At 41.9% G+C, this 23,368-nt stretch overlaps 1 long non-coding RNA gene across 1 annotated transcript in view; it reads right to left on the reverse strand.

Annotated features, from left to right (window-relative positions):
* LOC130366985 (uncharacterized) overlaps positions 1-23,368 on the reverse strand; it is a 99,307-nt gene that overhangs the window by 32,010 nt on the left and 43,929 nt on the right. The window contains exon 3 of the long non-coding RNA XR_008892029.1: positions 23,175-23,255. This is a non-coding gene — a long non-coding RNA (uncharacterized LOC130366985). The remainder of the gene's footprint in view (positions 1-23,174; positions 23,256-23,368) is intronic.

The following is a 23,368-nucleotide window of genomic DNA, read 5'->3' on the forward strand; positions in this document are numbered from 1 at the left end:
TGAAAGGATTAAGATTTTTTAATAGAAGTAATTTACAAATCTGGTTAACTTTCTGGAGCCAGTTGATATATAAAAAAGTTTTTTTCCTGGACAACCCCTTTAAATGCTATTCACATTTGCTTTAAAGTATTTGCCACCAACAGAATATTTTTTTAATAACAATTCAGAATGTAAAGTTAACCTCTTCCTGACCCATGGCACAGTGGGGAAGTATGGCACAGGCTAAGGAAGCCCACTCCATTTATGGTGGGAGCTAGCTGCTATTGGTGGCAGATACCTGTCATTAAGGAACATCATCAGAGATCAGTCTGATGTAGACCATGTAACTATTTAGATGCCATGATCAATAATGATCCCCACATCTAGACAGCTACATTTTGCGTGATAGGTTGATTTATCATCCAAAAGTTGGAAAATTTCCTTTTATAGAACCAATAAAAAATTGAATGAGTTCCCCAGGGAGTTGAAGGCCAGAGTCTGTGTAAGGCTGGGTTCACATATATCAGGCATCTGGCATAGTTTCCCTCTGGCAAGCACCTTAGGGAAACTATTGCTAGAACTGATCCCATTCATTTGAATGGGACAGTTCACAATCATTCTGCATTTCAATTTTGATGCCGGATGGTTGAACACGCCGGAGGGCACCAGACAGAAGAACGCAGCTTGCTGCGTTCCCCTGCCCACTGTGCAGAAACAATGGATGCCGGATGCAATAAAACTGATGACAACTTGTCATAAGTTGTGGCATCAGTTGCGTCAAGATCTAGGCTGAGTTCACCTATGCCGGATGCCAGACATAGGTGAACCCAGCCTGACTCTGGAGTTACAGGGTATTCCAGAATATTTTTTTTTGACTATGCTACAGGGCTGTAAAATTAGTGTAGTTCATAATATAGTGTCTGTACCTGTGTGTGACAGTTTTCTCACAATTCTTCTGGGATTTTAACTCCAATATTTATTTTTAACAGCATACAAAATGACTGTTGTCTCAGATATTTCCCAGGTTGCAATGCGGCCTAGATCTGACTCACTAGTCAGCTGATGACAGGGAGCCTGTCTGCTTTAATGGGTGGAGGGATCGCTTTGTGGGAGAGGGATCAATCTGCAACTAATGCAACAGCTGTAGGCACCCTGATTGAAAACCACAGGTCTTTTGAATGGATGCAGCTTATCTATGTTTCAGTGGGTGGGGTGGCTGATGTGTGAGAGCGAGGAAAATGGAATTTTGGAATTTGTAGTAAAAAAAAAGAAAAGTCAAACAGGAAATCTCAGTTCACAAAAAGCTAGCAACAGTGTTATGGTAATCTCACAACATAGCCATTTAATCCCAAGACAAGCGCAGATCCTTCCTAAGCATGTCCATTACTGTCTGCCAGGTACGTCTGGAGAATGTGAGCTCTCTGGTCCAGTTTTATCAAAACTGTGTGAAAGAAAAAACAGAGTGATTTTCTCACAGCAACCACAGTTCAGCTTTCACTTTACTAGAGCTTGTTAGCTGAGCTGTGATTGGTTAATGTGTGAAAATCCCTCAATTTTTTCTCTCACACAGTTTGATAAATCTGGGCCGATATGTGTAAACATATACTGTGCAGTGTGTACAGGATTTCTATGTTACCTGCTCGCTAAACAGTAACATGTTATAAACACTCTACTGTCAAACTGGTCAGTGAGTAAATAACTTAGATATTATACACACAGCACAGTAAATCTGTGCAGTGGGTGTTGTGCCAGAACCTTCCATCCTTTGCTTCCTCTTTCCTCCCATACTATTTTCCCTGAAGAAGGGTAGATGAAGGGTTAACAGTTAAGTGTCAATAACAGCTGAAATGTAAGTAGTGAGTTGCTAAGCTGGTGAAAATAATTTTCTAAAAAAAACTAATATACATAGAATTATTAAGAATTTCATTAATTAATATCAATTACAACACATACATTTTCAATTTAATCTAAATAAATCCTAATGAATCTCATCGATTCCATGAGGTTTTTATTTTAGACATAGTCTTGATGAGTACAATATAGATATAGTATAAAAATACCAGCACTTCTGAAGTAAAGATAAAAACACCAATGTGGACAGAGCCCCTTTTAAGTAGTAGTCTAGTTATTTATTTGTTATAGTGGCTTTTTGAATAGCAAAGAGACAATTAGCTTGACTGCCATGACAGTTCTTATGGGGGCTGCTACTCAGCTATTCTCAAGTCCTGAGAGGCAAACTGACCTACTTGGGAAGATTGCATAGCTACAGACATTTGTCTTTCAAACCTAAAATAGCTGGGTGACTTCAAAGGGTTTTCTAGTCTATAAACCTGGCTTCAAATATTAAGGGAATTTTGAGTTTATAGAATGGGGTCATCTGTTCCGTCTCTATGAAACTTGCAACAATGACAATACCTGGAACAGTCCAACTGTATGGCAGAGGTTTCTTGGCCGTCTTTAATGTTATGTCTATATTTCCCTCTATGTTAGTGGCTCTATACACCAGGTGCCCTTTCTTCTAGGTCTAAACGCAGAAGGCTAACTGGAGGTTATGCCTATGTTTTCTTTGATTACTTCCTCTGCCCTCCAGTGTAAGCCCATCTTTCTCTATCTGATACAGTTTTATGACAAACAGGTTATCTCCTAGAAAATCTGCTTTTGCAACTGGCTGTCACATGCACAAGTGTCCTCTGGAGCTACTACATGTTCAACCGTTTGACCACAGGTCCTTCCACAGCTTTGTACAACCAATCATTTTCACCCTGGCTTGTATTTGCAGGACATGCATCTATATGTGAATGAGACTGAGCTAAAAATACCTTTTTTTTTTACAGTAGGCCAGCTAGATCTGACAGCCTGTCTCACTTTTCTCTATGGTTCAGCTTAGTATTATATCAGAGTACATACATTTCGACACCGGCTCATCAGAGATTAATGTGTAAAAGGTTTTTAATCATAGTTCATTATTCAGAGCCAAATTGAAGTAATTAAGTTGTCGGTGTGTCCTTCTAGTCAACGTCATCTAGCTGAATACATTGACAGCACAACTCAGGACCACCAGTCCTGTAATCCTGTATTGGATTAACATAAACTATTTAAAGAAGTGATTGAATCATTCTACATTATAAATATGGAGTAGGGAAATGAGTGTGTAAACTATAAAAAAAAATCTACATCCAAAAATATACGTCCAGCATTACATTTCATATTAGGACAACCATCATTATCTTCATTTATTGGCAACACAAACATAGATTCTTAAAAAAAAAAACTATAATAATAACAATAATGCGTTTTATCATATTTGTGATATCTGATGTATAGGATATAAAGCATGGAAAGCTTGTTCAACTGTATAATGGCCTGGTAGACAAGAAAGCCTCTGCCACTTTAAAACTGGGGGTTACACTAATTATTCCCACACCTTATAAGAAATATAATTGCAGTCAGGAGCATTATGGTCATCGCTAGATTTTACTAAAATACTAAAAAGTGTTCTTTTTTAATCTGTTTGTATTTTCTGATTGTCAATTTAATTTAATTGTTAGTACATTATTATGGGGGCTGCCATGTTGTCTGAACTGTTTTAACTGCATTTAGAGTTATGCTTTACAGAAGGATCCATGAACCATATACACAATAGAAACTCCCAGACTCTATTCACTAGAATGAGAATGTTTTTAGGCATGCCCTGTGACCTGTCTGCTGGGTATACCTCAGAAAGAGGGAGGCTGAGGACTGAGCTTTAGCTATTGTGAAGATCCCATTTTATCTATACATTAGTGCCTTTCACTGCACTCTTTTCTGTAATTACAAGTGGGACACTGCTTGAAAATGATCAATACAGAATATATACTTAATATTATACCTACTGGCTAAATTGACAACTGCAAGATTTTAGTCTTTTTATAATATCAATAGTAATATGGAAAATTAGACTAAGCATCACCAAAATGTTATTAAAAGGTCATTTTCTGATGACACAATCCATTTAAAGCGGGTCTCAAATATCAGATAATGATGGCCTATACTGAGGAGACTCTTTTTGTTTGTAAAACTAGCTTTTTAGCCTTAAAGGGGTATTCCAGGCAAAAACTTTTTTTTATATATCAACTGGCTCCGAAAAGTTAAACAGGTTTGTAAATGACTTCTATTAAATAATCTTAATCCTTCCAATAGTTATTAGCTTCTGAAGTTGAGTTGCTGTTTTCTGTCTAACTGCTTTCTGATGACTCACATCCCAGGAGCTGTCCAGCTCCTATGGGGATATTCCCCCATCATGCAAGGGATATTCTCCCATCATGCACAGCTCCCGTGACGTGACATCATCATTGAGCAGTTAGACAGAAAACTTCAGAAGCTAATAACAATTGGAAGGATTGAGATTTTTTAATAGAAGTAATTTACAAATCTAATAGAACAGAAATAGGTAGCCAGTGGTGTGATGAAAAATTCTGTTTATTCAGATCCCATAAAACCGCATGCAAGCGGGACTCAGCCAGGTAACAAACAACCAATGATCAGCGTGGACGCGTTTCGGGTATACACCCTTTGTCTCAGCACTGAGACAAAGGCTGAGACAAAGGGTGTATACCCGAAACGCGTCCACGCTGATCATTGGTTGGTTGTTACCTGGCTGAGTCCCGCTTGCATGCGGTTTTATGGGATCTGAATAAACAGAATTTTTCATCACACCACTGGCTACCTATTTCTGTTCTATTGCCTATGCTGGAGTCTTCAGCCGTGTTGGGTGTCCTGAGAGCTGACCATCTCTACTTTGTAATTTACAAATCTGTTTAACTTTCCGGAGCCAGTTGATATATAAAGAAAAGTTTTTGCCTGGAATACCCCTTTAAATTGTAGTGTATGAACTTAGCCTTAATTGTTCAAATTTGACTATACTGAAAAAAAAATGTGATGGGAAATAAGGGTTAATCTTGAAGTAATTACAGATTTTGACCATTATTATCCAGTCATTATTGGCATCCCCAGAAAGTCTCAGAACATGCGTCAAACAACTGGTCTGTCTATGAATATAGTACTTATAGTTGGGATGTATGCTTGTCATGATGAAGAGTTGATTACCTGAAACGCATTGGAATTTATGTTCTGTCTACACACTAAAAAAATTAAGAAGTTCCTGTTTTCACTGCAACCATGGATTCCGGGTTTTTTCTTCTCTTATTATGTTTACACGTACAGGATCCTGCGCAGATTTGATGCGCAGGATTTGTATCTGCAGATTAGAAGCTGTGCTCAGTCATTTAGTTTACATTAAAATCTGCAGCAGGAAATCCTATGCATCAAATCTGCGTACGTGTGAACGTACCCTTATGGACGTTTGGAAGTGGGTGTGGATGTAGCCCAACAGCCCATGCACAGGTGAGGGCAGTGATTTTCCTTTCTTTTACAGTTGGGATGTATTAATATTGGTTGGAGAAATGGAGAAGCTGTACATGGCAACCAGATTTCAGTTCTTATTTTCAGAAACCCTTTAAAAAATAAAATATGTTATTTGACTGGTTGCTAACGACAACTGCTTCATAACGGGATAATTCTTAGTGCGTCATGAGAGCTGCAGATTGTCATGTTGCCATGTCCTTTAAAAAGCTTCTACAGCAGCCTACTAGTAAATTCTAAATTTCAAATAATGACATTTGCCTTTCCGGGCTCTTCGTAAAACTAGTCAAGGTACCTTTCATTGATCAGTTGTGGTTTCATGAGGAGGTTTGCTTCACTGACTTTCATAAAGGACATTTTGAATATGCAACTTTACTGTACAAGCCTCTGATATATCCCACTACTGATAGGATCAATATAATAAACTGAAATAGACAGTAATTTAGAGAGAGGTAGTCAGACTCAAGGAATTAATGAAAATGCCCTTTGTACAGTATTTTATAATGTCTCCAACACAAACTTGAAAATGAGTGTCTTGGTAATAATTTACAGACAAGCAGTTCTTAATGGGAAAACATTCCAAATCTATGTGGACCGGAATGCTGATGATCATATTAACTGCGTATGACTTGTTATTTTCACAATCTGCAATTAAATTAACAGTTTCCTCGGGTTTCACGAGCAGGTTCACACTTTTACCCTATTAGTCTATGAATTTAAATTGTCCCTTGAGGATTTGTAAGGAAACGGGAAAGACATTTTACTACAGTGACAGATGAAACTTATCAATTTTCTGTATTTTATTTCATGAACACCTTTTTTATTCATAGCAAAGAAATATTTCCTTTCACCTTGAAGAAGCTTTAATTGAATTTAGCTGTTTAAGTCACCCAGCACTTTACTACTGAACTGGTGAATAATTTAAACTCTGAAATATCCTAAATGCAGTGAGGGGAAATACAATTTTAAGAATGCATTTAGGGTATTTTCATGCTTTATGATTTTTTTTCATACAACAGTGTTGTTACTTTTGAAATATAGTGCTTTTTATTAAATCTTGACTTTAAAAAATAGGAATGAAGGTAAAAAAGTGGGGGCTCCACTACATGTAGTAGCTGGGGTGCAAAACAGTGCGACTACACAGAATTCAAAATAGCACAGAACACTACACACTGTATGTACAAATGCACACCCAATTATCACAACAATAATACATGGTGGAAAACATGATAATACAGTACTTTATTATAAGCCAATGAAGTACAAAACAAAAGAAATTTAACCCGTTTGGGACGGAGAGATTTTCTGTTTTTGCACTTTCGTTTTTTCCTCCTTACCTTTTAAAAATCATAACCCTTTCAATTTTGCACCTAAAAATCCATATGATGGCTTATTGTTTGTGCCACCAATTCTACTTTGTAATGACATCAGTCATTTTACCCAAAAGTCTACGGCGAAACGGAAAAATAAATCATTGTGCGACAAAATTGAAGAAAAAAGTTGGGTTGTGGAGTTGGTAGATGTCAGATCGCCGGGGTCCCGCTGTTGGGACCCCCGGGATTGCCGCTGCGGCACCGCGCTTTCATTACAACAGAGTGAGTTCGCTCTGTGTGTAATGACGGGCGATACAGGGGACGGAGCAGCGTGACATCATGGCTCCGCCCCTCGTGACATCACAGTCCGCCCCTTTAATGCAAGTCTATGGCAGGGGGCGTGATGACTGCCACGCCCCCTCCCAGACTTGTATTTAGGGGCGGGCAGTGACATCACGAGGGGCGGGGCCGTGTCGTAATGATGCTCCGGCCCCTGTATTGCCCATCATTACGCACAGAGCGAACTCGCTCTGTGCAGTAATTATAGCGCGTGCCGCAGCGGCGATCCCGGGGGTCCCCAGCAGCGGGACCCCGGTGATCTGACATCTTATCCCCTATCCTTTGGATAGGGGATAAGATGTCTAGGAGAAGAATACCCCTTTAAGCTTACAATTGAGTTTACAAGTTTTTATAGCCTTAGCTGAATGGCAGCAGTTTTTCCAATGGTTTACAGCTTCAGTCTTGAACTATTGACCCTCCATTCCCTTCACTTATACAAGTGTCTCTAGTACTGCAAAAAAACATATTTACTTAATCCCTTATCAGTGAGAGGCTAGGTTACCCATGGGTTCCCTGTAACAGCAGAACACAACACTATGGAAAGTATTGCCGCTCCTAATTGTGCGTTGTGTGCCATATAATAGAGTACATGAAAAGCATGCTTTTTCACGGTCACTTAACATGTTTGTTTTGCGGTTACGTGAGGCACTGCATGCATTGGTCTTTCTTCTTACAGTGGAGAAGTCCTTAATTATAACTTTTTGTGAATTGGAACATTTAAACTTGCTTTTTTTTTTTTATTCCAATCTAACTTTTGTAGGAGTCGGAGTAGGTGCATTGTTTACCGACTCCGACTCCAGGTACCCAAAATTTTATCCGACTACGACTCCTCGACTCCGACTCCACAGCCCTGGAAAAAACGACATTTTGTAAAATTTGGGGGCTTCCATTTCTGTGCAGTACATTTTTCGCTAAAAATGACACCTTTCTGTAGGTCCATATGGTTAAAATGATACCCTACTTTGTCATACTTCTGGAAAAAATCATAACTACATGCAGGAAAATGTATGTGTTTAAAATTGTCATCTTCTGACCCCTATAACTTTTTTATTTTTCCGCGTACGGGGCGGTATAAGGGCTAATTTTTTTATTGATCTGACTTTTTGATCGCTTTTTATTCACTTTTTCATTATACAAAAAGTCACCGAAAATATGCTATTTTGGACTTTGGAATTTTTTTGTGTGTACGCCATTGACCGTGCGGTTTAATTATTATTAATTAACAATATATTTTTATCATTCAGACAGTTATGCAAGAGGCGATATCACATATGTTTATTTTTATTTACACAGTTTTTTTTATGGGAAAAGGGGGGTGATTCAAACTTTTATTAGGGAAGGGGTTAAATGATCTTTATTAACTTTTTTCATATATATTTTTGCAATGTTATAGCCCCTATAGGGGGCTATAACACTGCGCACACTGATCTTTTACAGTGATCAATGGTTTCTCATAGGAAACCATTGATCAATTATTCTGCCGCTTGACTGCTGGATCATGCCTGGATCTCAGGCACTGAGCAGTCATTCGGCGATCGGACATCAAGGAAGAAGGTAGGGGACCCTCCTGCTATCCTACAGCTGTTCGGGATGCAGCGATTTTGCCGCAGCGATCCCGAACAGCCCCCTGAACTAACCGGCATTTGTTTACTTTCACTTTAGACGCGGCGATCAACTTTGCTATCAAATATCTATAATAATCAAATGTATATAAATCCTATTATCCCATATATACAGTATATAGCAAAATATTCTCATTGTTGAGAATCCTATAGATATCCTCATTAAGTGGTATTACAGTACCCTACATAACCACTCGTCTGAGAGCCAGGCAGAATTGAATAGTGAAAATCCACAGCGCTGGAGCCAGAGGGATCGCGGACCCTGGGAACAGGTATTTATAACACTGGGCATGGGGGAGGCGATGGGCCAGCTGTGGTGTTGTACTGGCGATGGGCCAGCTGTGGAGGACTGTGTATAGAAGCAAAGTGGGGACCAGATAACGCTATATGTCTGGTCCCCACTTCGCTTCTATACACATATGCCTCTGAAGCGCTATCACTCACAAGCGGAGCATTATCAGAGCATCGGTCAGCGGCTTCCTGGAGAGATGCTCTGCTAATAAAATGCTTGTCAATGATAGCGCTACCGGGAGCTTATGATTGCGCTGTGTGGGGCATATGATTGCGCTGTGTGGGGCATATGATTGCGTTGTGCGGGGGACATATATACATGCGCTGTGCAGGGTATATGATTGTGCTGTGTGGGGGACATATATACATGCGCTGTGCAGGGCATATGATTGCGCTGTGTGGGGGACATCTATACATGCGCTGTGCTGGGCATATATAACATGTGCTGTGTGGGGAGCATATGATTGCGTGGCACATACATTCCCCCCAGCGATTCTATATATCTTTCCCCACCGCAGCTCTTCTATTTGAGAACCCTGCAGGTTCTCAAACGGCTGGAGATATTTCGATAATACTTGGTCACATGTTACTTACTGCTTCAAGCCTCCGATGTGCGTCCCATGCGTCCTTGCTTTGCACTGCACGGCGCGGCGCAATGACGAGTGACGTCACTCTTCATTGCGTCGTGCCGTGCAGTGCTTAGCAATGAAGCAGGGGACGCATACCGGAGGCCGGAAGCAGCGCGGACCCGACCCCGGCAACAGGTAATTATACAACCGGGGATGGGGGAGGCAACGGGGCAGCGGTGCCGGCAATGGGTGCCGCTGCCCCTTCTCTCCCCCTGTCTGTCGGCGCCGCTGCCCCATTGCCGGCGCTGCTTCTCTCCCCCTGGCTATCGGCGCCGGCAACAGAGCGCCGGCACCGATAGTCAGGGGGTGAGAACGGGCAGCGGCACTGATAGCCCTGGGGAGAGAAGGCTCTAGACCCCAGGACAGGCAGGGGCAGAGAAGCCAGCAGCGCTGGCGGTCTCTGCACCTGCAAAGCCGCTGCAGTTCATTGATTTAAAGCGCCCGCTTTAAATCATTGAACTGCAGCGGCTTATCAGCGTATAACACGCAGGTAGACTTTAGGCTAAAAATTTTTGCCTAAAAAGTGTGTGTTATACGCCGATAAATACGGTATATGTCCACTTAAAATATAGGATAGTTCATTTAACCCTTAACTACCCCCATTTGTGAGTGTCAGGGTTTTTGTTTAAAGTCCCATGCAAATCAATGGGAAATGTATGTTCCCACATAACTTCCATACGGCTGGAGATATGTGAATACCTGGTACACATATTAAGGGTCGGAATAGGAGGACAGGATAGGAGGATGGGATAGGAGGTCGGGATAGGAGGACAGGATAGGAGGACCGGGATAGGAGGACGGGATAGGAGGTCGGAATAGGAGGTTGGGATAGGAGGTCGGGATATGAGGACGGAATATGAGGTTGAGATATGATGACGGGATAGGAGGTTGGGATAGGAGGTCGGGATATGAGGATGGGATATGGGGTTGGAATATGACAACAATATATGAGGATGAGATATGAAGTCAAACGCTTCCTCCTATGTTTATTTTCCTCCCCAACAAGGATTAGGAAGGAAAAAACGGGCAACGCCGGGTATTAAGCTAGTGCAGCTATAAAAAACAGATTATGTAGTATCATGCAACTAATGATGGTATTACAACTGCAGAAAAAAGAATTATATACTATGACATTTTTTCTAATTACTTTTTGGTTTAAAAGTAGAAGCCCTCTGATGGTTTCCATTTTTAAGCCAGGGCTTAGCGTAAGCCTGTAAAATGGCTAACATTATCCCCCTTAATATTCTCCAGAACATACTAGCACCAGGGTACCATTTATTTTGGCTGTTGCCAGCTTTATACCCGCCAGACCCAAACTGTCATTTTTTTATGCTACATCCCTGACGGTACCCGACTCTTCCAAGTACACTACCGGGGTAATAATGTGGGGTTAGTGCTAGCCGCTTTTCTAACACTAAGCCCTAGCTTTGTAATGGATGCTGTCTGTCAAATGGCTTCCACTACCAATCCAAAAATAAGTAGAGAAAAAGACACACACACACACACACACACAAACTACAACTAGTACACCTAGCCCAAGAAATCTTTTACAGTAAGCTAGGGATGTACTGAGTAAGTAAGCAGGTTCAAGTTCAATTCATGCCCAACTGAACTTTTTGCAGTTTGTACTGATCTGGGTTTGCTGGGTCCTGCTCACCTAATGCCATCTGTTATCATTAGATCATTGTTATCAGTGATTTGTATATGGAGACTGCAAGGAACGCATACAAAAATATGTTCCCATCAAGCCTGTGCCCCCATAGTAATGAAAAATGTAATGTACAAAGATAAATTTAAAGAAAAAAACTGAGAAAAAAAATGTATGTGCAAAAAATAAAAAAGTTTCCCTTACCCAAAGAAGTGCACAACCCTACATGCACCAATTTCAGACATTCTGTATAACACAAATGTTTTGTATGGACTTATTGTGCTCCTAAAAATGTACTCTTTTTCGATCAGTACCTTGAATGAAGTATTATTGGTATAAATAATTTTTTTTCTGGTAAAATGGATATGTAAGAAAAATTCAATCTAAATCATATAGCTTGGAAATAGAGATGAGCGAACTTTTGAAAAATTTGATTCGTCCGATTCGACGAATTTTTTGAAAAAATATTCGGTTCCATCTGAATTTATTTGTGGTGAATTTGCGGCTATTTCTGGACTACAGAGAGCCTCAATAGGGGGCGTAGAACACTTTGCTTTGTTCTAACACGCATATGGAGTGTGCTAGGGTAGTGAAATAATACTGTTATTCAGTATGACATGCAAATTAGTAGCTGAATGATAGTATAGTAGCTGAATGACACAGCCTGGAGCTGGCAGCAGCATGAATAGACACTAGGGCTTCACAATTGAAATTCAAATTGAAGATTTACAGTAGCTAGTGCAACCATAAAAATTGTCAGGCCCAGGCCCAGCAGCATTAGTAAACCATATATTGGCTGAATGGCGCAGCCTTGAGGTGGCTGAAGCATGAAGAGACCATATAGTGGCTGAATGACACAGCCTGGAGTTGGCTGGAGCATGAGGAGACCATATAGTGGCTGAATGACACAGCCTGAAGTTGGCTGAAGCATGAGGAGACCATATAGTGTCTGAATGGCACAGCCTGGAGTTGGAAGAAGCATGAGGAGACCATTGAAATTTTAGATTTTAAAATAGAAATTTAAGATTTTGAAATTGAAATTGAGGATTTTGAAATTGAAATTGAGGATTTTGAAATTGAAATTTTAACTCCCAAGTTTTAGTGTCCCGGGCCCCGCTGTGTGGATACAAAGGACCAAATCTAACAAGGAGTCACATGTCACATGGCAGCAAAATGCCACAGCCTGGAGTTGGCTGAAGCATGAGGAGACCATATAGTGTCTGAATGACACAGCCTGGAGTTGGCAGAAGCATGAGGAGACCATTAAAATTAAGATTTTTAAATAGAAATTTAAGATTTTGAAATTGAAATTGAGGATTTTGAAATTGAAATTTTAACTCCCATGTTTTAGTGTCTCGGGCCCTGCCGTCTGGGTACAAAGGAGCAAATCTAACAAGGAGTCACATGTCACATGACAGCCCAATGACAGAGCCTGGAGGTGGCATCAGTATGAGGAGACCAAGAAGTTGCTGAATGACACAGCCTGGAGCTGGCAGTAGCATGAGTAGACACTAGGGCTTCACAACCCCTAAGATTAAAAGATGAATTTTGAAATTTAAATTGAAGATTTATGGTAGCTAGTGCAACCATAAAAATGTTTAGGCCCAGGCCCAGCAGCATCAATAAACCATATATTAGCTGAATGCCACAGCCTGGAGGTGGCTGAAGCATGAGGAGACCATATAGTGGCTGAATGACAGCCTGGAGTTGGCTGAAGCATTAGGAGACTATATAGTGTCTGAATGACACAGCCTGAAGTTGGCTGAAGCATGAGGAGACCATATAGTGTCTGAATGGCACAGCCTGGAGTTGGCAGAAGCATGAGGAGAAATTTAAGATTTTGAAATTGAAATTGAGGATTTTGAAATTGAAATGTTAACTCCCAAGTTTTAGTGTCCTGGGCCCGGGCGTGTGGGCACATAGGACCAAATTTAACAAGGAGTCACATGTCACATGGCAGCACAATGAGAGAACCTTGAGGTGGCAGCAGCAGCATAATGGCCATGCCAACTGAGGGTTGAGCCTGAGGAACCCACCGACTGTTGACTGGGGGTGTCGGATGTCACTGGGGATGAAGTGGATGACCGAAAAAACTAATCAATCACGGCTGCTTGGTTGCTGGTCGAGACACGACTGCTAGCTGACACCGGGAGCTCAGACTTCTCGTTGAGACTCCGGATGCCACACACCCCTACTCTGCTGCAACCTCTGCCTGTGCCTGAAGAATTTAGGACTCTGCCACTTCACTGTGCACATCCTGGCACTACTCTGCCTGACATACTTATTGCGTATATCAGGGGAGTACAATACGCCTCACTACGCATAAAACAGCATTTGTCTAGAACAGGAGCAGGTGTGTATTATTGGCTGTCCTTTCACAGTATATAGACCCTTGACAGATTAACAGGTACAAAATAGTACACTACTTAGATGTAGGTATGTGGTATGCACTTGTGAGGGCAGAAAAATGTGCTACAGTACGCTTAAAAAAACATATTTTTGCACAACACCAGCAGTACACAACAGTGCTGCAGCACAAAAAAGCTGTGTACTAAACACAAAATTGCACTCTGTTAAAGACTATTAGGAATGGAATGCTGGGTATTATACAGTCTACAGACTAGTATAAGCATCAGATGATTTGTTGTGAAACAAAAACACAGAAACTATTCCTGCCTCCGCGTCTAAGGTTTATGAAGTTAAGGTATCTTGTTGAAATGTATGAGGAAACACACAGCTATCTGCCCCTCTCTGTAATACAATGCTGACGAAAGTGACTGAGAGGTTAATGGCTGCAGAAAAAATCCTTTTCAGTAAAAAAAAACAATACTGCTCTCGGTCCACAAGAACGCTGATGTGACTAGGATGTAAAACGCTGCTGCAACAAGCTTTTCTGTGTAACACACAGCGATGTCCATCCTATCTCTATGCAGTGTAATGAATGATATGACGAGCCGCAAAATGGCTGCCAAATATATAGGTCTGTAACATCACAGGGGTGACTGGCTGCTGATAGGCTGCATCCTGCATGTGATTCAGGGTCATCCCGCTTACTTCCCTTCCTGCCTTGCCTTCCCGCCTTCCCAGTGTTCCTTGCCCAATGTACTGAAATGTGGATCCGCCATTTTAGATGCCCTGGAGCCTGGACCACAGTAAATGGAGTTTAATGAAGTGATTTGCGTGATAGAATCACGGCGATATTCGCATTCATTGCGAATCAAATATTTTATGAAATTCATAACAAATTCGGGTTCGTCAGCTTCGATTCGCTCATCTCTACTTGGAAACAGAAAGCTATTTTATTGATGTAGAGCATGGAATAAATGTAACTATTTATTCTGTCACAAGTTATGTTGTCAAAAATAAAATTATATTATGCCTAGATATATAATATGTGAAGAATAGAATGATTGGTGACTCAATTAAAGAGTGTGAATGGAAAATTGCCACAAGACAATATTAATGCTCTATAACTACAAAATAAAAAAAGAAGCAGTACATTGTGTACTTCCAAACAGTCTGGTCCTTAAGAAAATATATTTTATATTTACATGTTTATTTGACATGTGTCTTATTTCACTGTACTGTGGCTATGATTAGACAATTTCATGGAAGTAAAATGTGGGCAAAAAAATTGTGGCCAAAAAAATTGTGGTAGCGTTTTTACCGAATATGGCTGTAAATGTGTGCATAAAATTAAATATGCCTCTAAAATTTTCACTGTATGAACATAGCCTGAAAGAGTTTTATAATTGTTTCCATTGTTTTTTAATGACAGCTATATCACTGCAGCCATGTTTTCTTTCAATTAGCCAAGTAAATTAGTCTAGATTTAGGTAGATAGAACGCTGATCCAGAGATTTACTTTGATTGCTAAATTTGGAGTTGGGAAGGATTTTTTCCCCTCTGGTATCAGCATCATAAGGGGTTTGTCTTCCTCTAGATTAACACAGTAGGGTTATAGGCTGAACTTGACGGAATCTTGTCTATAAGGCTCATAATTCTTGTAGGTGGTTGAGTTGCCCATTCGTCCAGGCAAAATTCCACCAGGTAATGCAAAGTTTTTAGATGTCCTGCATGAACCACACATTTGAGATCTCCCGAGAGTGACCCGATGATATTAAGGTAAAAAAAAAAAAAACTGTGATGCCCTCCAACCCAAAACCTTCACCCTTTTCTGCTGTAACCACTGGAGGGTCAAATTGACTGTGCTTAGGGTCATTGTTGTTACGCCGGGTCCCTGCTCCTCCCCAGAGTGCTCGCGGCGTTCCCCTCTCTGCAGCGCCCCCGTCAGACCCGCTGACCAGGAGCGCTGCACTGACACTGCCGACAGGGATACGATTCGCATAGCGGGACGCAGCCGCTCGCGGATCGCATCCCAATACACTTACTTGTCCCGATCCCCGGCTGTCACGTCCTGGCGCGCGCGGCTCCACTTCTTAGGGCGCGCGCGCGCCAGCTATCTAAGATTTAAAGGGCCAGTGCACCAATGATTGGTGCCTGGCCCAATCAGTCTAATTAGCTTCCACCTGCTCCACGTCCATATAACCTCACTTCCCCTTCCCTGCTTTGCCGGATCTTATTGCCCTTGTGCCTAGAGAAAGCATTTCCTGTGTTTGCCATACCACTGTTTCCGGACCTTTTGCTATCTCCATTGACTACGAACCTTGCCACCTGCCCTGACCTTCTGCTACGTCTGACCTCGCCATTGTCTAGTCCTTCTGTCCCATGCCTTCTCAGCAGTCAGCGAGGTTGAGCCGTTGCCGGTGGATACGACCTGGTTGCTACCACCGCAGCAAGACCATCCCGCTTTGCGGCAGGCTCTGGTGAATACCAATAGCAACCTAGAACCGGTCCACCGGTACGGTCCACGCCAATCCCTAGCTGACACAGAGGATCCACATCCCGCCTGCCGAATCCTAACAGTAGATCCGGCCATGGATCCCGCTGAGGTGCCGCTGCCAAGTCTCGCTGACCTATCCACGGTGGTCGCCCAGCAATCCCAACAGATCGCCTAACAAGGTCAGCAGCTGTCGCAGTTGACAGCCATGCTACAGCAACTTCTGCCACAGCTACAGCAGCAACCATCTCCTCCGCCAGCTCCTGCACCTCCTCCACAGCAAGTGGCCGCTCCTAACCTCCGCTTGTCCCTGCCGGACAAATATGATGGGGACTCTAAACTCTGGCGTGGTTTCCTGTCTCAATGTTCCCTACATTTGGAGATGTTGTTGGACCAATTTCCCACAGAACGGTCAAAGGTGGCTTTCGTGGTTAGTCTCCTGTCTGGGAAGGCCTTGTCATGGGCCACACTGCTCTGGAACCGCAACGATCCTGTCACTGCCACTGTTCAGTCCTTCTTCGCTGAGGTTCGTAGTGTCTTCGAGGAACCAGCCCGAGCCTCTTCCGCCGAAACAGCCTTGCTGAACCTGGTCCAAGGAAATTCTTCTGTAGGCGAATACGCCATCCAATTTCGTACTCTCGCCTCTGAATTATCTTGGAACAACGAGGCCCTCTGCGCGACCTTTAAAAAGGCCTATCCAGTAACATCAAGGATGTGCTGGCCGTACGAGAAATTCCTGCAAACCTGCATGAACTTATGCATTTGGCCACCCGCATTGACATGCGTTTTTCTGAAAGACACCAGGAGCTCCGCCAGGAAAAGGGCCTTGATCTCTGGGCACCTCTCTCCCAGTATCCTTTGCAATCTACCCCTGTGCCTCCCGCCGAGGAGGCTATGCAAGTGGATCGGTCTCGCCTGACCCATGAAGAGAGGACTCGCCACAGAGATAAAAATTTATGTCTGTACTGCGCCAGTACCGAACATTTCCTAGTGGATTGCCCTATTCGTCCTCCACGTCTGCGAAACGCATGCATCCAGCTCACGTGGGAGTGGAGTCTCTTGGTATGAAGTCTGCTTCTCCACGTCTCACTGTGCCCGTGCGGATTTCTCCTTCTGCCAACTCCTCCTTCTCAGCTGTGGCCTTCTTGGACTCTGGTTCTGCGGAAAATTTTATTTTGGCCTCTTTTGTTAATAGGTTCAACATCCCTGTGACCCGTCTCGTCAAGCCGCTCTACATTTCCTCGGTCAACGGAGTAAAATTGGACTGCACTGTGCGTTACCGCACAGAACCCCTGCTTATGAGCATTGGTCTGCATCACGAAAAAATAGAATTTTTTGTTCTGCCCAACTGCACCTCTGAAGTCCTCCTCGGTCTGCCATGGCTCCAACGCCATTCTCCTACCCTTGACTGGACCACCGGGGAGATCAAGAGCTGGGGTGCTTCTTGCCACAAAAAATGCCTCACATCTGCTCCCAGTCCCGTCAGTCAAACCTCAGTGACTCCTCCTATACCAGGTCTCCTCAAGGCCTATCAGGACTATGCCGATGTTTTTTGCAAAAAACAAGCAGAGTTTTTGCCTCCTCATAGCCCCCTTCCTGGTAACACTCTGCCCTGTGGCAAGCTTCACCCTCTGCCCCCCCTCCCCATTCCCACTTCTTCTGGACTGTCTGCCATTGATGAATTTACCCAGGACTTCTCTGTCTTCCAGAAAGAAACTCAAGAGTCGCTTCCAATAGCCTTGTCTCATGTGAAGCGACAAGCAGACAAAAAGAGGGGGAGACCTAAGGGGGGGTACGCGCCAGCGCGCGCGCCAGCTCTCTAAGATTTAAAGCGCCAGTGCACCAATGATTGGTGCCTGGCCCAATCAGTCTAATTAGCTTCGACCTGCTCCACGTCCATATAACCTCACTTCCCCTTCCCTGCTTTGCCGGATCTTGTTGCCCTTGTGCCTAGAGAAAGCGTTTCCTGTGTTTGCCATACTAGTGTTTCCAGACCTTTTGCTATCTCCATTGACTACGAACCTTGCCGCCTGCCTTGACCTTCTGCTACGTCTGACCTCGCCACTGTCTAGTCCTTCTGTCCCACGCCTTCTCAGCAGTCAGCAAGGTTTAGCCGTTGCTGGTGGATACGACCTTGTTGCTACCGCCGCAGCAAGACCATCCCGCTTTGCGGCGGGCTCTGGTGAATACCAGTAGCAACCTAGAACCGGTCCACCGGTACGGTCCATGCCAATTTCTCGCTGACACAGAGGATCCACATCCAGCCTGCCGAATCCTAACAATTGTCCTGCTAGAAAGTCCTAGAGTGTCCCATGTGCAGCTTTCATGCAGAAGAATGCAAATTCCCACTATTTTCCTGATAATATTCTATATTCATCTTATCAATTTTCACAAGATTCCATGTGCTTTTAGAACTCACATACCCGAAAAACAAGCTATCAACATACTTCACAGTGGGGATTACAGAGTGTTTATGCCTCTCCAAGCATAGCGCTTATGATTGTGACCATAAAGCTCTATTTTGGTCTTATGACTACAAAATTCAGTGTGCCAGAAGCTGGCATGTCAAAATTTTGTCAGGCATAATGTAACTAGGCTTTGATGTGGAATTGGCACAGTAAAGGCTTCTTTCTGGCAGCTTGATCATGTAGTTCATTTTTGTTCTAGTATCATGATATTGTTTAAACAACCATGTTTGTATACCAAACAATTATTCTGGCAGTTATCAAAGAACCTTTCTATCTGAACTTGGCTTGGCATCAAGAGATTCCTGAATTTTCCACTTTTTAAAGGTGTACTCCACTGTAAAACATTTTTTTTTATCAAGTGGGGCCAGAAAGTTGAACAGATTTGTAAATTAGAGCAAAGTAGAAGAGTAGTCAGCTCACCCGGCCACCGCACGGCAATGAAGTCCTCCAAGGATAAGAAGAAAGCAGGTAAATGCCAGCGATTATGAAACTTCACCTTTATTGGAACCACGTAAAATCATCGACATGGAGAGACAAACATTTAAAATTCCAGGAATCAGCGCCAGCGCCAAGGTCATGTGACCTTTCATCAGATGCATGGTGGGAAGCAGAGGGGTGGGGGAATATATCCCAGCCTTCTAATGGAACAGGTGAATAAAACATCTATCCTAGGACAGGGATTAACCCTGTCCGTTCCAAAAGTTGAGGCGCCCCTCTGCTAAACATAACAGGTATAAAATCATAAAATATTAAGCACCTATAACATAGTTATAAACTGAGTGCAAACTATATATATAAAACCTGAAAATTATTAGTAAATTAATATATATTAGGAGTAAAAGGTGCAAAAAAACAGCAATAAATAATGAAGCAATAATGTGTGTGCAATATCTAATAGCAACCTAAAGCTAATAATGAAGGATGACGTCTGATTTTAAATTCAACCCATGTGGTTGAAATGTATGTAAGGAGTAAATCCAAAAGATTTCCCTATTACGTAATGATTTGATGTGGTCTCCACCTCTGTCATGTGAACGGATTATTTCGATACCCGAGAACAAAAATAAGCTACATTGCCATCATGGACATTTTTGAAATGTTTGTAAGAACCGCTGCCAATAGCTCTAAGATGTTCTTGGATGCATTTTTTCAAGGTTCTTTTGGTACTGCCGATATAAGATACATTGCAGCTATTACAATCTATTTTGTAAATGACGTGAGTAGATTCACAATTAATAAATTGTTTAATCGGTACAGAATTCGAATCAGGAATTGAAATCGTAGAGATTTTAGCAGCATGTACACACACAACGCATCTAGGTAAACCGCATTTGAAAAACCCGCTTGTTTTAATCCACGAACGAGAACCAACAGCAGAGACAAGTGGCAGAGCACTCGGAGATAAAAGATTGCCTAAATTAGGGGCCCGTCTGCTTGAAAAATTAATGCCATTTTTTAAATATTTGTTAAGGATTGTATCCTGACATAAAATAGGTAGAAATGTATTAATAATAGATTTGATACTATTAAATTCTAGACTGTAAGTGGTAGTAAAGGTAGGCTTCGATACCATATTCGAAAATGTTAGATAAGATTTTGGTGTGAGAAGACTATCTCTAGATTTTTCTAAAACTTTACGTTTGGCTCTGTTCAGACACCAGGGCTGGTAACCTCTCTGACCCAAACGATGAAAAATATTATCCGATTCAATTTGAAAAGATTTGTCTGTGGAACTATTTCTGCGAGCACGAGTCAGCTCACCCACGGGAATGGCTAAAACCGTGTGTTTTGGGTGGCATGACTCTGAGCGCAGAATGGTGTTGCCTGCAGTCGATTTTCTGTATGTAGAAGTGTGAACACGTCCCTGTCTCCAAAAATGGAGTGACGGATCTGTGCCAAGTTGATGTAAAAAATAAATTATGAAGGTTATTGTTAACATATTCAACAAAGCAGGAAGCATTATGTTCTGAGGATGACCAAATTCTGATGACATCGTCAACGTATCTTCCGTACCAAACAATGTTGGAAAAGAAGGGGTTGATGTCAGAAAATATATATTGAATCTCCCACCAGTGGACAAAAATATTTGCCACTGAAGGGGAGGATTTAGCCCCCATTGAGGCACCAGTCCATACATAATTCAACGCCTCAAGAACAAACTGGCACAGATCCTCACTATAAGTAGAAAAGTTGTAGATAATATCCGACACTGCTCGAAGAGAAAGTGAATGAGGGAGGGAAGAATACAAAGATTCAATGTCCATAGTAAGCCACAAATAAGAAGTGTGCCATTCAATTTGATTCATTATCGAAAGTAAATGTTGGGAATCTTTAATGTGGCTTGGAAACATAGAGACAAGGGGTTGGAGAAGTGAATTTACCCATTCGCAAAGGGGTTCATTAAGGGAACCAATACCCGCCACTATGGGTCTCATAGGAGGCGGGAATTGGCCCTTATGAATTTTCGGTAAAGAGTGAAATATTGGAGTAATGGGATTAGAAACCCATATGTAATCAAACTCTTTTTGTGATAGGGTACTAAAGATAAACCATATCTAAGTAGCGATTCCAGTTTAGAAGAAAATGAAGTGGTGGGATTATATGTGATAGGTGTATATGTGACCTCTTCATTTAAAATGCGCTTACTAAGCATACAATAAAGATCAACATCCATACATATAACAGCCCCCCCCCCTTGTCAGCTGATCGAATAACCCAATTGTTATTATCTCTCAAATCTTTAAGAGCAATTCTTTCGGATTTTGATAGATTATTGGCTCTTGGTCTTGTGCTTGAACGTTTGAGTTCAACTTACTCTTTCATGACCATATCTTGAAAGGTGTCCATATAAGGACTCCTAGAGCCAACCGGATAAAATTCAGGATTTTTTATTTTGAAAGACGGTGAGGTGGACACAGTGATCACATGTCGCCGTGTCTCACAATCCAATGACAATAGGTCACAAAACACATTTTGATCATGGAAGGAAGAAAAATTATTGTTAGGAGACACATAAGTTGCCGTAGAAACCTCACTAGACAATGGAATTGGATTAGATTCAACAGAGTCCACAATATCAAAATGTTTTTTCAAAGTAAAAGTTCTGACAAATGTCCAAGATAGTATTTTGTTCTCGGGTATCGAAATAATCCGTTCACATGACAGAGATGGAGACCGCATCAAATCATTACGTAATAGGGAAATCTTTTGGATTTACTCCTTACGTACATTTCAACCACATGGGTTGAATTTAAAATCAGACGTCATCCTTTATTATTAGCTTTAGGTTGCTATTAGATATTGCACACACATTATTGCTTCATTATTTATTGGTGTTTTTTTGCAACTTTTTTTCCTCCTAATATAAATTTTGTGTCTCCCTAATAATATACAGGTTTCATATATATAGTTTGCACTCAATTTATAACTATGTTATAGGTGCTTAATATTTTATGATTTTATACCTGTTATGTTTAGCAGAGGGGCGCCTCAACTTTTGGAATGGACAGGGTTAATCCCTGTCCTAGGATAGATGTTTTACTCACCTGTTCCATTAGAAGGCTGGGATATATTCCCCCACCCCTCTGCTTCCCACCATGCATCTGATGAAAGGTCACATGACCTGAAACGCATCATGCTTGGCGCTGATTCCTGGAATTTTAAATGTTTGTCTCTCCATGTCGATGATTTTACGTGGTTCCAATAAAGGTGAAGTTTCATAATCGCTGGCATTTAACTGCTTTCTTCGTAGATTTGTAAATTACTTCTATTCAAAAATCCTAATCCTTCCAGTACTTATCAGCTGCTGTGTGTTCCACAGGAAGTTCTATTCTTTTTGAATTTCCTTTCTGCCTGACCACAGTGCTCACGGCTGACACCTCTGTCCATTTGAGGAACTTTCCCGAGTAGGAGTAAATCCCCATAGCCAACCTTTCTTGCTCTGGACAGTTCCTGACATGGACAGAGGTGTCAGCAGAGAGCACTTGTGGTTAGGCAGAAAGAAAATTCAAAAATAAAAGAACTTCCTCTGTAGTATACATTAGCTGATAAGTACTGGAAGGATTGAGATTTTTTAATAGAAGTAAAGTATACATTAGCTGATAAGTACTGGGAGCATTGATATTTTTTTAATAGAAGTAATTAACAAATCTGTTTAACTTTTTGGCACCAGTTGATTTAAAAGAAATTTTTTTCCAGTGGAGTACCCCTTTAAGGGTATGTTCACACGTACGGATTTTCGCAGCGTATTTAGCTGCGGATCCGCTGGTGAAGGCCCCGCTCTATGCTGGCTTTCCATGTGCCTGCTGGTAGCGACAATACACAGTGCAGCGATGTGCATGGATTACTCGCACATCACGGCCGCTCTCCCTGTTCTGAGCTAGACAGAGAGCTCCCGCTATGTGCGAGTATACTGCAACTCGCACATCACAGGGTGTTGGCTGGTAGTGGCGTATTGCCACTACGAGCAGGCACATGTAAAGCCAGCATAGAGCGGGCCTTCATCAGGGGATTTGCAGCGTAAAATGTAAACTGTAAATCTGCGCGTGTGAACGTACCCTAATAAGTGATTGAACAGTTCTGACTGACATTTTCAAAGCTTTGGATAACCTTTTATATGCTTTCTATTGCTATAAAGTTCCATTACCTAGTTATGCAGGTCTTTTGACAGTAATCTTCAGCTCCCCATGGCTCAATATCTAGCCTGCTCAGTGCATCCACCTGAGAGCTAAAAAAACTCATTAACTATTTATACACAGACACTATGTGCTATTTAAAAAGCCACAGGTATGGGAAATTAACTTTAAAATGCCATTTTAATCCGTGTGAATCATTTTGTGT

Source organism: Hyla sarda, chromosome 4, assembly GCF_029499605.1.
Source record: "Hyla sarda isolate aHylSar1 chromosome 4, aHylSar1.hap1, whole genome shotgun sequence".
NCBI lineage: Eukaryota > Metazoa > Chordata > Amphibia > Anura > Hylidae > Hyla > Hyla sarda.